This window comes from Macrobrachium rosenbergii, chromosome 37, assembly GCF_040412425.1.
Source record: "Macrobrachium rosenbergii isolate ZJJX-2024 chromosome 37, ASM4041242v1, whole genome shotgun sequence".
NCBI classification, from domain to species: Eukaryota; Metazoa; Arthropoda; class Malacostraca; order Decapoda; family Palaemonidae; genus Macrobrachium; species Macrobrachium rosenbergii.
Genome location: NC_089777.1, coordinates 32,261,537 through 32,276,536, shown reverse-complemented (window position 1 = coordinate 32,276,536; position 15,000 = coordinate 32,261,537). Strand labels below are relative to the sequence as shown.

The following is a 15,000-nucleotide window of genomic DNA, read 5'->3' as shown; positions in this document are numbered from 1 at the left end:
CACCATTACTACCACCGTTTCCATTACCACCTCTTCACTACCTCCATTACCACCACCTCAAGCATCCCCTTCCTATCCTTATACACCCCTACCCCTCCCCTCCCCTCCCCTCGTCGCCTTTTCTTTAGCGCCACTTTCTCTCGCTTGCATTACGAGAGCTTTTCCCTCCCGCGCCATTTCCAAGGCTCGCTACGTCTGGCTCCTTCCGAAGAATGTTTAGCGGTGGCTCGTGATGTATTTCCTGTGTCCACCGATGTCGTTACAATGGATGTTCGGGGGTGTGAGGCAACACGGCGGAGTAATGTCAATGTCACTTGCTTGGCCAACGACTCCTACCTCCTCCTCCTCCTCCTCCTCCTCCATCTCCTCACCCACCCCTTTCTCCAGAGAGAGAGAGAGAGAGAGAGAGAGAGAGAGAGAGAGAGAGAGAGAGAGAGAGAGAGAGGAGTCTTGGAGGTCAAAAGGGACCAAGATTGATAATGGACGTTTTTTGTGTGTATATATATATGTATGTATATATATATATATATATATATATATATATATATATATATATATATATATATGTATATATATGTATATATATATATATATATATATATATATATATATATATATATATATATATATATATATATATATATATATATATTATGTACAATGCAAAGCACATATAAGCAAATTAAAAACAAAATCAAGCTGTGAAGGGATAACAAGGTTCTCGTTTCCCCTGCTCATAAGCAGCAAATTTCTAAGTACAGTAGATTATTTGCATATGGAAAAACATGTACGAAAACCTTATAACTATCGATACCAACGCCATGTGGACAGGGGCAGTCCGCGAAAGTATTTAGTGTTAATCTTCTTCGAGATGGAATCGACGTAGATCTTACTGATGCAGTTGGTAATCCATGACGTTATCTAATTCAATGTTAAGTTTCCTAGCAAGTCGCCAAAAAAATTATGATTTCTGAAGTATAAGTTAAATTTAGATATACAGTATTTCGCGTTCTGGCAACGATATAGGACAGGCCACCACGGCCGGCTGAGAGTTTCATGGGCCGCGGCTCATACAATATTATACCGAGACCACCGAAAGATAGATCTATTTTAGGTGGCCTTGATTATACGCTGTACAGAAAGCTCGATTGCTTCGGCCCATTTTTTACATGTTTTATTTTGCTTGTAACATAAATGATGACGGAATAAAGCCTCTGCAACGAGTATAGCATTAAACTTACCAATCATAACCCAAAGAACATCTCAAAATTAAAAACTTGACACAACGCAGAAGCAATTCAAGTAGTTGAATGCCACAATTGAAGGTTGCCGGACGTTGATGTCGATGATGACGCTGATTTATTGCTACACATCTTAAACAAGATGTGATAAGCCGTGAGATATCGGCATCCATTTGTAACTATCTAAATCATCAGAGAAAATGTCCAAAATCCTTTGTCAAAATCAGCAGAGAAAACATCTTCCAACCTTCCTTATCAAAGTTAGCAAGGAAAACGTTTTAAAACCTTCTTTATAAAAACCAGCAATCAATTAACCCTCTGAATGATGTAGTTATAAAAGTCAGCAAATGACAACCCCTCAAAATAACATAGCTATCAAAACCAGGAAAGAAACTGCTCTTATCATTAGGCCTCTTTAACAATGAAAGCAAGAGAGTTTCTCAATTTTGAAAGTAACGAGATATAAATGAGCCGGTTACCCTCGTGAGTGAAACGGGAACATAATTTAAAAATAAAGCAAGAATAAGGAAAGCAAAGAAGGGTAAATGAAAATATTGAGATGAGCAGACCTATCTGCAATCGCTTGACGGTTTTGTTCCCACCAGAAAGCATTAATTCTCCATTTGGACCTCAAAATTAACATCGAGTAGTTTAGTTTATGAACTGAATGGTTCGAGAACTAATTTGTTAAATATCCAGTAAATAAATAATTTTTTTTAAGGAAGTCTAAATTTGTTAATTTATCAGTGTGTATACATTTACTTTCTAATCAGAGTTCATTAACCACTTATTTTAAATGTATATTGCTTGACTTTCCCTTCTTCTTTTATCGAGTTTCCATCTATAAGCCAGAATACTGCCAGTAGACACTACGGAATACCAATGTTTTCCTTCCATAGTAATTGTCATCCAAAAAGAAATGCTTCCATCTCCAGACCTGAGTGAGATCACCACTTTATTATTATTATATCCCTGATACTCACGAGTCATATTTCTAACGTCGAATTGGGCTTATCATGGAAGTAATGACATATTCCTGTAGGTTATAAATCAAGAGGGGATAATAGAGGATAAGGCCATGACAGGAAAACTAAGGCTCTGGCGAGAGAGCGGATAAGGGATATTAAGGAAGAGAGAGAGAGAGAGAGAGAGAGAGAGAGAGAGAGAGAGAGAGAGAGAGAGAGAGAGAGAGGATTATTCCGTGAAGCAAATGAAAGAAATTGAAATTGAATAATTCATATTCCTTGAATATATTACATTTCTTGAAAACATTGACCTAAGAAAAGTATGGATCTCTGGGATAGACGAATCGAAGAGGGAAAAAATGTTGAATTTGAATATAAAATTTTTCCATTATGACGTAAAATTACTAGAAAAACAACAATGACAGTCAAGTGTAGAGCTTTGGGATGCAAATAAGAAATATGTTGCGACTAGATAACAAATTTAATTGCTCCAGAATGTCAAATTTCTAAACGCCGACAAAAGGCTTTTGGTATGTAGTGCTGGCAAACTAAGGGATTTGAAAGTGTTTGCATGAGGAAAAAGCTGCAAGTACTACTAGAAAGCTTAATGTTATGACGGTAATAGAGGAATGTCTACAATATGGGAAACTAAGCATTATTATGGATGCCTGAAGACTGCAGGTGGTTAACTTATGCCGATTCTTGGGAATAACTGTTATGAAGGAAGGAATGAAGGAAATTGTAAAACAAAGATTGGGTGAAAAGAGGAAGGAGAAGCATCCTTGTGCAATAAAAATAGTCTGTATTATCTTGAATGAATTGGAGAATTTGAATGTAAGGAAGTGAGCACGCTCTAATGAACTGGCATCTGAGCATTGAAAGTTTTTAAAATGAACCACCACATAGTGTATGTAGAGTGGAAAATTTTTAGAAATGTTAAAAAGTATAGCATAATGATTTAGCAAAAAAGGTACCAATAAAGGAAAGCTGGTCTAGAGTGTGTTGAAGCGGTCAAACAGTATAGAAGTATTTATGAGAAGGTACGTTAGCGAACGGGAGGTAATATTCATAAATCTTGGCAGGAAAGATGAGAGCAATGTCTAGAAACTGTTGAGTTACTTAAAAGAGTTTTAATAAAAGATCAGGGTTCAAGTTACATTGGACAAGTCTTTTTCTAAATTTATGTATTAATTTGTTTTTGTGAAGCTTTCAGCCATAATCCAGTAGTACTTAGATGAATATGGCAATGACTTTGGTGGTCAAATTTTACCTTAAAGTAACCCCCTTTCAGGCATAAAGCGTTTTATCTTTTTTGTTTGTTTAGGGAATATGTTCGTCACGTGCATGTAAACATATTTGAGTTATATGCTGGTAATTACAGTTCAGGAACATTTTAAGTTCCAGTTAACTGTTTTCAATAATTTTTGCAAGATATCTCGTTATTTTGCCACAATGGAATTTATAGTATAGAAGTCCTTTGTAAGAGACTTATCATATAATAAAAACACACCTTTGAGCTTAATGCCAGTTTTTTTTCTATACAAATTTTAGTAGAATCTACTTTTGACCCTTTTCTTTTTCTATGGCTTTATATGGTAATTCCAGTTTTAGAGAATGTGTATCACTCAGTTTCACCATTCTGGAAGCTATGGCCATGGAAATCATCTAACAAACTAGGAAAGATTTTAGCATTTCGCTCGACTCTCTCCTGAAAAATGGCTGCCAAAAATGTGTTAAAAAGGTTGAGACTAGGAATGGTGGTACTTCTTGCTGTACTATATTCCAGTTTTTCCTATTTTCCTGTCAATAAAAAGTAAAACGGGTGTACCTTAAATCTGAAAATGCATTTAGTGCAAAGGGAAGCAAAATCCTGCATTGATAGAACAATTTTCCTTTTTAAGTTTAAAATATCGGTTTTCGAATTTCAGCACAATTGGGATATATCGCTGCCAGAGGAAGCGAAGACTGCGAACAAAACTTGGTTCGTTGTTCGATTGTCTTCCTTTGCTTCGTTCGTAGGTGGTGAGATTTTTTTTTTTTGGAACATTCCACTGTTGGTATTTTTCTTCCTGGTTCCATATCTCTGTTTAAGTATTGTTTCGTTTTCTCCTTTAATAGTAGTGTCTGCTTCAAATTCTTGATCACTGTTCGAATATTTATTAAAACTCCTATTTACAGAATCGTTCGAATATCTGGTTGTAGTAGCACTTAGGACTTTTCTGCATTGAAAGGGAATCAGATAGTATTTGACGTCAGATATCCATTAGTTAGAAAAGTCAAAGCGGACAAGGGGACAATAATAAAGAATACTTGAATTAAATATTCCTTAATAAATAATAACTTCGATTATCATAATGCAGACTTCATACCCAAATAACAATATCCAGTGGTTCAGGAATTGACTTCTGTTTTACAAAAACTTACTCAAGGAGACGAATAGTCTTTTTGTTATATGGTAATTATTCCTTTACTGAAGTGATGAGCACAAACGAAAGCTGCTGTAACATTTTCTTAGCCTTTTTCAACATTTTGATCATTCTTAATGATTTCCCTCTTGAATGTGTATATATGCTATTTCATTACTTGTGTGTTTAACATGCCCGGCTCATTTTGTTTTGGCATCTGGTATTTGATATTTTTGATGAACATTCTGTGCAAGTATATAAAGTAGCTGATTAACTGGGTTCTCAATAAAGGGGTTTCATTCGTAAATCACCAATTAAAGTATGAATATTGCTTGTACTTTTTTTTCGAGCCACCGCTGTTAAAGTAAAACAGATAATATATATGTGTATATATATATATATATATATATATATATGTATATATATATATATATATATATATATATATATATATATATGTGTGTGTGTGTGTGTGTGTGTGTGTGTGTGTGTAAATTAGCAAATTTGTGGAAGTATTCAACACAAGGGCTTGTAATTCATTTTGCAGTCAAAATATGAAAATGCTTACATTTTTCCTGGAACCACCGCTATCAGGTGAAACATTTTATGTATATATGTATATATATATATATATATATATATATATATATATATATATATATATATATATATATATATATATATATATATATATACACATATATTTAAAGTTTCAACACCCGGTTGTCCTTCCATCTCAGGATGCTGGTCATACCATGTTTACATTGCGAAATGTTAGAGGGGAAATAACTACATGAGCGGTTAAAAAACTGATACCAGTCCTGCATCACATTCTGATTCTATCTTTGCAAGGCATAACTATTATATGTGTCACCCGCTGCTAAGGGGGATATCTGACCTCCTCTTACACAGCTCAGGCATTTTCTTCGTATGACACCCGTTTTTTCTTCATTTCCTTTCAGTGTTGTGTCATGGGAGGTCTCTGTGTATTCGTATTTCAGTTCATCTGTTAATTTACATATTTATATACGTATCTCCTCATCTCCCTATTCACATCTCGAAAATTTTACCTACATAATTTGTGTTATATTTTCTCCTTTCTTAAAAGTGTTATGCCATGATGTGTTTCTATTCAATTACTTATTTTCCTTAGCGTTTGTAGGTTTATTCATTACCCTGTCCATGCATTACAAGATTAAAATTTTACTATCGGTTTTGTTATTTTGCTTAATGTGTCATTCTATGACGTTTTCACTTATTCTTTTACCGATTGTTCTCCACTGTCGTCTCTTCCTGCCAATTCTGACAATACAAAAGTATTCTTCCTTTTATTCCCAACGACACTTTCGCCGTCAGAGAGTCCCGCTCCTGTCCTCCCGAAGCCTCCTCAACAGATGTACCCCCCGGGGGCATGACCGGCAGGAATATTTCCCGGAAGTCACGGGATAGTTTTGGATAGACCACTACACGTCACTGATCACGTCGAGATAATTTCTTGTTCATAGGGGTGGGGGCGGCGAGTGAGTGAGTGAGTGGGTGAGTGAGAGGAAGGGTGATTGAAATGGTGACAACCGCCGCCCATCTGGATGAGTCGGATAAAAGCTTACGGGGAGCGTCACAGAATACCCGAGTGAGAGACTGTGGAAATACTTTTAATAATAAGATGAGTTATCGAGTTGTGTCTGAATTTCTCTCTCTCTCTCTCTCTCTCTCTCTCTCTCTCTCTCTCTCTCTCTACGTGAAGGTTTACAAATCGGTTGCATTCTCGCTGACTCGCCTACCAAGCGACAGGTCCCAGGTTGGACTCCTGGTAGGCAACCATGGTGGTTACAACTACGGTTAGGAAGGAGTACACACACGCGCACACACACGTATATATATATATATATATATATATATATATATATATATATATATATATATATATATATATATATATATATGTATGTATGTATGTCTGTATGTATGTATATATATATATGTATGTATGTATATGACACTATGGCACTCATCTCACTAGCGAGGGAAACTAGGTTTGCGAATCTGAGACTGGAACAATATAACGAGTCATACTACGTTAAAAACCTTTGCCCTTTTTTTGAACTTGTAAAGAGAATTTGTCTCTAGTCTAACGATAATTACGACCGCAATCTTATCTTGAAAATAAGATAAATTAACACCTTCAGTCACGGCCCTCAAAGCGATACAATTTGAATTTATCTTCTAATTCGGTAGTTTACTTATACGAAGAAACTACCACAAAACCTATAGTGTAAAGGGAGAAAGTATAACTTTTTGGGATTCTCATACGCTCGTATCCCTCTTCGACTTCCTTAAATTGTAATCAGGGGACAATATTTATTATTCTTGAATAGACAAACCAGAAGTCAGGGTATTCCATTGTCCCAAATGATTTATGAGGATAAGAGAAATCTAAAAAAAAAAAAAGACTGACTTGCATGAAAAACCCAGATCAGAAAGACTGAGACATGTAAAGGAGAAAAAAAAATTGGACAAGAAAGAAACACGAGTTGCAGTAAGAGGAGAATATATGACAGGCCCAGTAACTGTTCGTAAGTTTGGTAGTTTTCTTTATTTTTGAGAATTACTCGAGTGGAGGATTCGTTCCTTCTTACCTAAACCAAACAGTTTGCCACGAAGGCGGTATTTTTCAAATAAGTATTATTTAATTTGCTGAATTTTTCATGATTTGCGACACTGAAAATATCTTGAGTTAATGTTAGTGTTAATTTCTAAACATTTTTCATGCTCCATCTACTGGCATTCAGTCAGTGGTTAAGGGAGAATTGAACACCACTACGCCTTTCTCTCTCTCTCTCTCTCTCTCTCTCTCTCTCTCTCTCTCTCTCTCTCTCTCTCTCTGACAAGTGGTGATGTTCTAATGAGCAAAAATAAATCAAGAACCTAAGTTATGTTTTTCATAAGAAATACCTCCTTGGGAAATTAGACATCAACTTTCCCAATGATCACTTTTGCTGTCAACTTTTTCACTCAAATTTCTAGGTAACTCATTTTCTTGGAAGTTTATGAGTGCCCCTTCGCTATACAGATAATTACACTTATAATGAGGCATTTTGTACAATGATTACTTCTTAAGATCATTGTATTTAACAAGATGGGCCTTTCAATCTATTCTGATTATTACGCTATGTTAAAGACATTCACATTATGTACGTGAACAGCACTGCTTTTGTAAAACAGTTCGTTAACTGAAATTAGTAAAAAAAAAAAAAAATCGGTCAAACATGGTTTATTTTTCAGTCACTGAATAGCAGTAATGTTAATAGAGGCTAAAAATCCTGTCTGATTTTTGTTGATTAACTTTTGAGCAAGGGAAAGGAAGGCTTTTGGAATCTGAAGACAGGATGACGAAAGAAGTGGCTGAATTTTTTTAAGGCAAGGAACTTTCTTATCTTATCTTATAGGTATTCACAACACATCCAAATGACCCTCATCACTTGCATCATTGATCGTGTTTTTTATAAATATTTTCTCCTGTCACTTTCAGAAAAAAAACAAATAAATTCTCATGGGTGAGATATTTAGGTTGACACGGAGGTCGCGATGGTGGTAGAGATATACCTTCTACCCCTCATTTCCCCCCTTCCTGTTTCACCCCTTCGCCTCACCAGCGCCCCCTCCTTCCATATGCCACTTGGTGGTTGGGTTCCGTCCTCTCCAATAAAAGGTTGATAAGGAGGTTCAGTGACACGGAAGTAACTGATACTTCGGTTAGGTTGAATAGAGCTGCTTTATTTCATTCTGTCATGCAAAGCCAGTAGTTTTTATTGGCAGGAATGTTCTTTGAACTTCATTCAGTTAAGGTTTCATATATATATATATATATATATATATATATATATATATATATATATATATATATATATATATATATATATATATATATATGTGTGTGTGTATGTATATATATATACACATATATATATGTATGTATATATATATATATATATATATATATATATATATATATATATATATATATATATATATATATATATATATATATATATTATATATATATATAAATATAAATGTGCGTACATAATTACTTACTTTCAAGTGTCATTTGGAGTGTAATAGCTGTACATACATTTGCATGCTAATGAATCATTTTGCATAATCAAAATAACCTAAAACTTGTTAAAATAGTGGCACGCTGCCAACAAAAGAATATGTAAAATACAGCTTAGTAGAACTAGCTTTCTTTTGGTGTGATAAAAAAAAGTAAAAAAAGAAACTTGGGAGTTGTGTGTAATTTTAAAATATAAACAAACAATCTACTTGCAGAGAGAGAGAGAGAGAGAGAGAGAGAGAGAGAGAGAGAGAGAGGGGAATCATTTGCCGCAGTTAATCCACTACCAGCATCTCGCATTATGTCTACAGTTCTAAAATTTCACATCTAAACAACAATGAAAAAAGACGACCTTGAAATTGCAACACGAGGTTTTTCATCCAGACTGTTCTATTGCACTATTTGTTCTTCTTAAGCGAACAGTGGATCATAAATTAAATTAAATATATATATATATATATATATATATATATATATATATATATATATATATATATATATATATATATATATATACAGAGTGTGTACTGTATATATAAATATATACTTGTATGTATACACAGCATATATATTATGTGTATATATATATGTATATATATATATATATATATATATATATTACAAATACATATACAATATGTATGTATATATCCATCTCGTCCACCCTGGCAACGACCTACCTCAAGCAAAATAAATTTTTTTTCTGGAAATGATCTTAAAAATTGTTGCGCTCCAGCTAGGATCGACCTCCAGTGTCTCCCCTTTTGAGGCGAAGCTGATAACGACTGGCCTGTGCACCTTACGGGTTAATTTCTAACCGTGGTAAGACTCATAGGAGTCCATGCATAATGCATAAATACATGCAGAGCAGAGTTAGTACGAGTACAGCATCATAGTGTACGACTGTATCAAATTTCACCTCAGTTTGCGAAATGCAACTTTCAGCACGGTCCTGGAACAGCTTACGAGCACATTTCTTTAAAGGTTACATTCAATTCCTTCATCCTCCCCGTGTTGTGAAGCCCCCTAATAAGAAAACTACCTGCAACTAAACTCGGTTTTTTTTACCGAGGCACATTTGCACCGAATCGCAGGGGTGTCCTTTAAGTTTCCTGCTAGCTGATTGGTTGCAAATATTTTGTCGAATAGCATCATTGCTTTCAAATAATTACCGAGTAATGTGAATCGAAACTTATTTACTAACCTAAATTTCTCCCTCAGATATGTGTTTTGTCAATAAATAATGTTAACGAATAAAAAGATTATAAAGGATGATGGTAAGTCTAAATTTAATAACAACACCCGCCGAAGTCAACGGCAGGAGCTTGTTTTCGGATGTACGCTGCATAATTTTTTACTTTTACATATTTTAACACCAATCGGGATAAATTACACTAAGCATAAGAAAAACATGTTATTATAAACTTTCTTTGAATACCAGAGTCTACTAAAAACATGGAATTAATAAAACTCGCTATTATCGGAAACTTCCAGGAGGTAAAAAGGAACAGCCTGCGGCGGCCTGGCGGGAAAAACTATCACAGGTAATTGTCATTGCAGCATTTTCCTGATTTATGTCATTGCAGCATTTTCTGATTTATGTAAAGTTGAAATCAGTGTTACGTTACTTACTTTAACTATATCTTCAATGAAAAAGTTTCTGTGCTTCTTTTTTGTAGGTGCACGCTAATAAAAATATATTTCGCAGACATTAACAACAACACTCTTTCATGTAAGTTACAGCAGACAATGCGAGATAAGAAAACTTTTTTTCTTATTTTGCGTTCTGTTCAGGATACATATAAGGTTAACACGAGTTTCTGCGGATATTTTGAGAAGTAAAAGAATATGTGACTGAGTAGAATATGTACTATGCACATATACATTTTAAGGATTTGGCTATATGCGTCTACTGTCAAATACCGAGGCGGGGATGGAAGGGAGGGGAGGGTATCGAGTTGTAACTCTGTGAAATTATGAATTAGTTTAATTATGATTTTTATGCAATTTATGGAACACTACAGTATCCTCAAACCGAAAATGGTCTATTAATAGAATCTATACCTTTACGACAAAATTAGCAAATCCTTTCTATACGGACTTACATCATAGGCCTACATACACCTAGCTTAACTTATATCAAGCAAGCTACTGTTTACTGTTACCTTACCTTAAAGAGTTAAGCAAATTTTATTGCAATTGTCAAAAAATGGTGTAAGACACATAGACATAGGCTAGCCTAGTTTGAAATCTGTGCAAGAAATAAAGCCATAATAAGGGAAGTACATTATTATTATGTAAAAGAAAAAAGAGCGTCTTCATATTTATCATCATATTTATCATAATGATATAACAAAAAGGCTTCAGCACAAAAGCCTATAAAGATGATATGTATCTGAAAAGTTTTCTTGCCCGTCAACAATGTGGATACCATATGAATAACTAGGCCTACTTATGTAATTTTATCTAAATTTTATCTAATGCCACAGGCTGTTCCTTTTACCTCCCGGAAGTTTTCACTAATAGCGAGTTTTATTAATTCCATGTTTTTAGTAGACTCTGGTATTCAAAGAAAGTTTATAATAACATGTTTTTCTTATGCAGTTTATCCCAATTGGTGTTAAAATATTGAAAAGTAAAAAAATTAAGCGTTCCAAAAGCAAGCTCCTGTCGTTGACTTCGTGTGTTGTTATTAAATTTAGAATTACCATCACAATCCTTTATAAATATTCGTTAACATTATTTATTGACAAAACATATATCTGTGGGAGAAAATTAGGTTAGTAAATAAGTTTCGATTCACATTACTTGGTAATTATTTGAAAACAATGTTGCTATTCGGACAAAATATTTGCAACCAATCAGCTAGCAGGAAAGTTTTAGCTAAAAAAGGGCACCCCTGCGATTCGGTGCAAATGTGCCTCGATAAAAAAAAAACCGAGTTTAGTTGGGAATTTAAGAAATTTCATAAGCTATGACCTTGTGGATGACATCCTAAAATAACCTGCGGATAGTAGTTTAGTCTTCAGTTCAGTACCTTGCAACAACCTTAACTTTCGGAATGTTCAGCGCAAGTTTCTTCTCGTATAGACTCTATTGCTCGATTCATGCAGACATCTTTAGGCTATATTATGATAATTCTTATGCTATATTAGGTTAGAACGACCCGGTCAAAAACTCATATTCACATCTTCGGGTGGCCAGTTGGAACCCAGGGAGAAGGTCATTGCAATACTAATGAGACAGGAAAGAGCCAAGTCCAAACTTGCTTTGATGTCAATTAAATTAAAGCTACCAAGGGTAGATGGCATATCTACAGAATTAAATTCTGGCAAATACCTACTCCTGTGAAATGACATCAAGTCTCTAAATCCCAAGGCAGAGGGAGAGGTAGGAGACGATGCTATTTCAAGGACCTAAGACACACATATTAGCTCTGTCCTGCATTGCACGAATGCTCAAGATTCCCGGAGGGAAATAGATAATCTCTCTCATTACGTACGAGTTTCATTTTACAGATCGTATCACACCGGATGACAACAGGGGTGTCATAAAGAATTTACTTAATAGTAAATCACTGGCTGTGGTCATTCCTGGAGGAGCATTCAAATTTTGCCACCTGATAAATTTCAGATTTTGTTACATGATGAATCACGCCTTGCTAAGTGCGCTATTCATGGGACACATAGCACCTGCCCCTAGTTCACTTCATGCCGCAAATTAAAAGTTAAAAGATGCAACTGGCCCAAGTTGTTATCACCTAATTGCGGCTATCAAAGTATCATCGAAGATATTTTGAGACTGTTCTTTTAGCGGCCCTCTTTCCTTTCCTACACACATAAGGCAACTGAAACTGCATAAAAGAGGTACATCCTTATACTTACTCTGTCGAACTGGGTGATGTGTTATCACACAACTTTGGTTCCTCTTGTTAAGAATGTCAGGGTGGTATTCTTTCATAATATCTCTGTAAAAACCTATGCTATACTAGTGATATGGTTCTTCTTCATCAGCATATGGTCTGTAGCAGGCATCAAGACAAATTTGACATAATTTACTACAGAATAATCGTTGTAAAAAGACACAATTACTATCCTGAATCGCCAACTGGAGTTTGTAGATGAGTTTCCGAATCTGGAGCACACGCTCACGGATTCAAGAGTTAGCTGACGGTGAAAAAGGCCGATGCTCATGTGATGCTCGTATTACTGTGGACCATTCTGTTTGCGATTTCTTCCACTTGGAAAATTCAAGAATCATTAGAGGGGTTATGGGTAGTCTAATCCTCAGACTGGGAAATAGCGACAACCCGCTAATTTTAAACTTGAGCAGGCAGTGAAACGAGAAGAATATCACAGTAACGGTAGAGGTAAGAAAACGAAACTTGTTTCTTAATGACGGTCTTGTTGGGTGTTTTCTTCAAAAGCTGTGTAACTTCAACTCTTTTGGATATTTCATTGTTTATCCACTACTTTTTGTTGCCATTATCATTATTTCCGAAGTTATTTACGATCATGGTATGTTTTCACTACCACTTCATTTTGCCTGGAATTATTATTTATGCGCATCTTGCTCTGGTAGTTCCCCTAGTTTACCATTGCCATTATTATTATTATAGGTATGTTTTGAATGTAGCTTGATCATTATTTTTATTTCTAATTTGTTTTTTATGTTCATTCCGTATCTGTATATGGGCATGAGATAAAATTATTATTATTATTATTATTATTATTATTATTATTATTATTATTATTATTATTATTATTATTATTATTATTATTATTATTATTATTATTATTTAGTGCTACGAATCTTGGTCAGGGCTTGAGTTAGCTTATCGCCACAATAGCAGTTCCGGTTCTTAAAGGTTTGAATACTCTACGGACAAATACTTCACAATCTGGTAATAGAAAATTAATCTTGTCCCGTGAATGGATTCCTGAATGATGATCAAGTAATTATGCCTTTATCCGTAAGAGACAGACCCCTCTTATTTATAATGCGTTTTACATTAGTAATCTTGCGCTTGTAGAATAACACCAAACTGAATTATTTTGCCAAATTACGGGATAAACGTAATACAAGAAAAAATAAATGAATTTCAGATTAAATTTAACGTAATTCCTACGGAATGCCTTTGTTTCGCCAAGTCAAAATGTTATGCGAAAGCATCTAAAAAGAAGGTTTTACTATTGGCTCAATAAGATTTGTCTGTGAAATCATGTTCTTCAGATAAAACCATCGAAACTCTCTCAACTTTGATAACACTCCATCAATCAATGCGTTGGTGTGTGATGATAATGTTTGATGGGTCTTTTTCCCTGAAAGCTAATACAAGCGAACATCAAGGACCATTTGTGAGTGACAGATCCCCGCCTAACAAAACAAAACAAAAAAGAAAAGAAAAAAGCGAGGGAAAAAAGGCTGTATCCGATACCTCCGAAGAGGCTTTGATCCTCCTCGTTTTTCCAGACCTAAAGTCGAAGTTTGTATCGCACCAAATACGAAAATAGTCCTCAGGGCTTCTCGCCAGCCGTGAGTTATCGAGAAATGGAAAAGAGGAGCAACATGGGTGAACTCTCCGCCAGATCCTCTATACCGAGGGATCGGATCGTCTTCCTTGGGTGCCAATAAGGGATCAGAACGTTTCGCCTCACACCCTTCGCGCTGCTCACTTGTCACTGATATGAACGTGTCAATAACCTCATTCTCTTGACGCACGCTGCTCAGCCAATATCACGGATCAAGTGCAGATTTATTTGCTGCTCTTCATATTATTTCGACCTCTGGCAGAGGGAGGCGCTGGGAAGAGGGATGCTGGCGAAGGATGTGTTAGCATCGCCCAGCAGCAGATGTTTCGCGTGTTTTAGTCGTGTTTTTATTTCGGTTACTACACTGTCTGTTGCTCTGTTGCCGTTCTCCAAATTGTTTAAGCTTATCTCGTCAGAACTGATGGTCTCGGGTGTACCTTAAACGCGTATTTATAATCGTACTGGAAGAAACTACTATCTCTCTCTTCCCCTCTGTCTCTGTCTCTCCCTTTTTTTTCTGCAGCGACAATTCCAAATGGCGTCCGTCGTGTTTTTATGCGTTTGACACCGTGTCACATCTGCTACCTTGAACGCTACATTAAGGCGTTCCATTTGTCTTCGACTTTGTTCCAATTCGACTGGTTGAATTATTTCTCTTCTTATTATGCGGATGTGAATCTTTGTGGAAGAGAATCTGTAGTTTGATATTTAGCATCTATCGTGTTTATTTTATTTTCTGTTATA

The 15,000-nt window shown here is 35.4% G+C and overlaps 1 long non-coding RNA gene across 1 annotated transcript in view; it reads left to right on the top strand.

Annotated features, from left to right (window-relative positions):
* Window positions 1-15,000, top strand: part of LOC136825454 (uncharacterized) — a 604,931-nt gene that overhangs the window by 517,414 nt on the left and 72,517 nt on the right. The window lies entirely within an intron of this gene.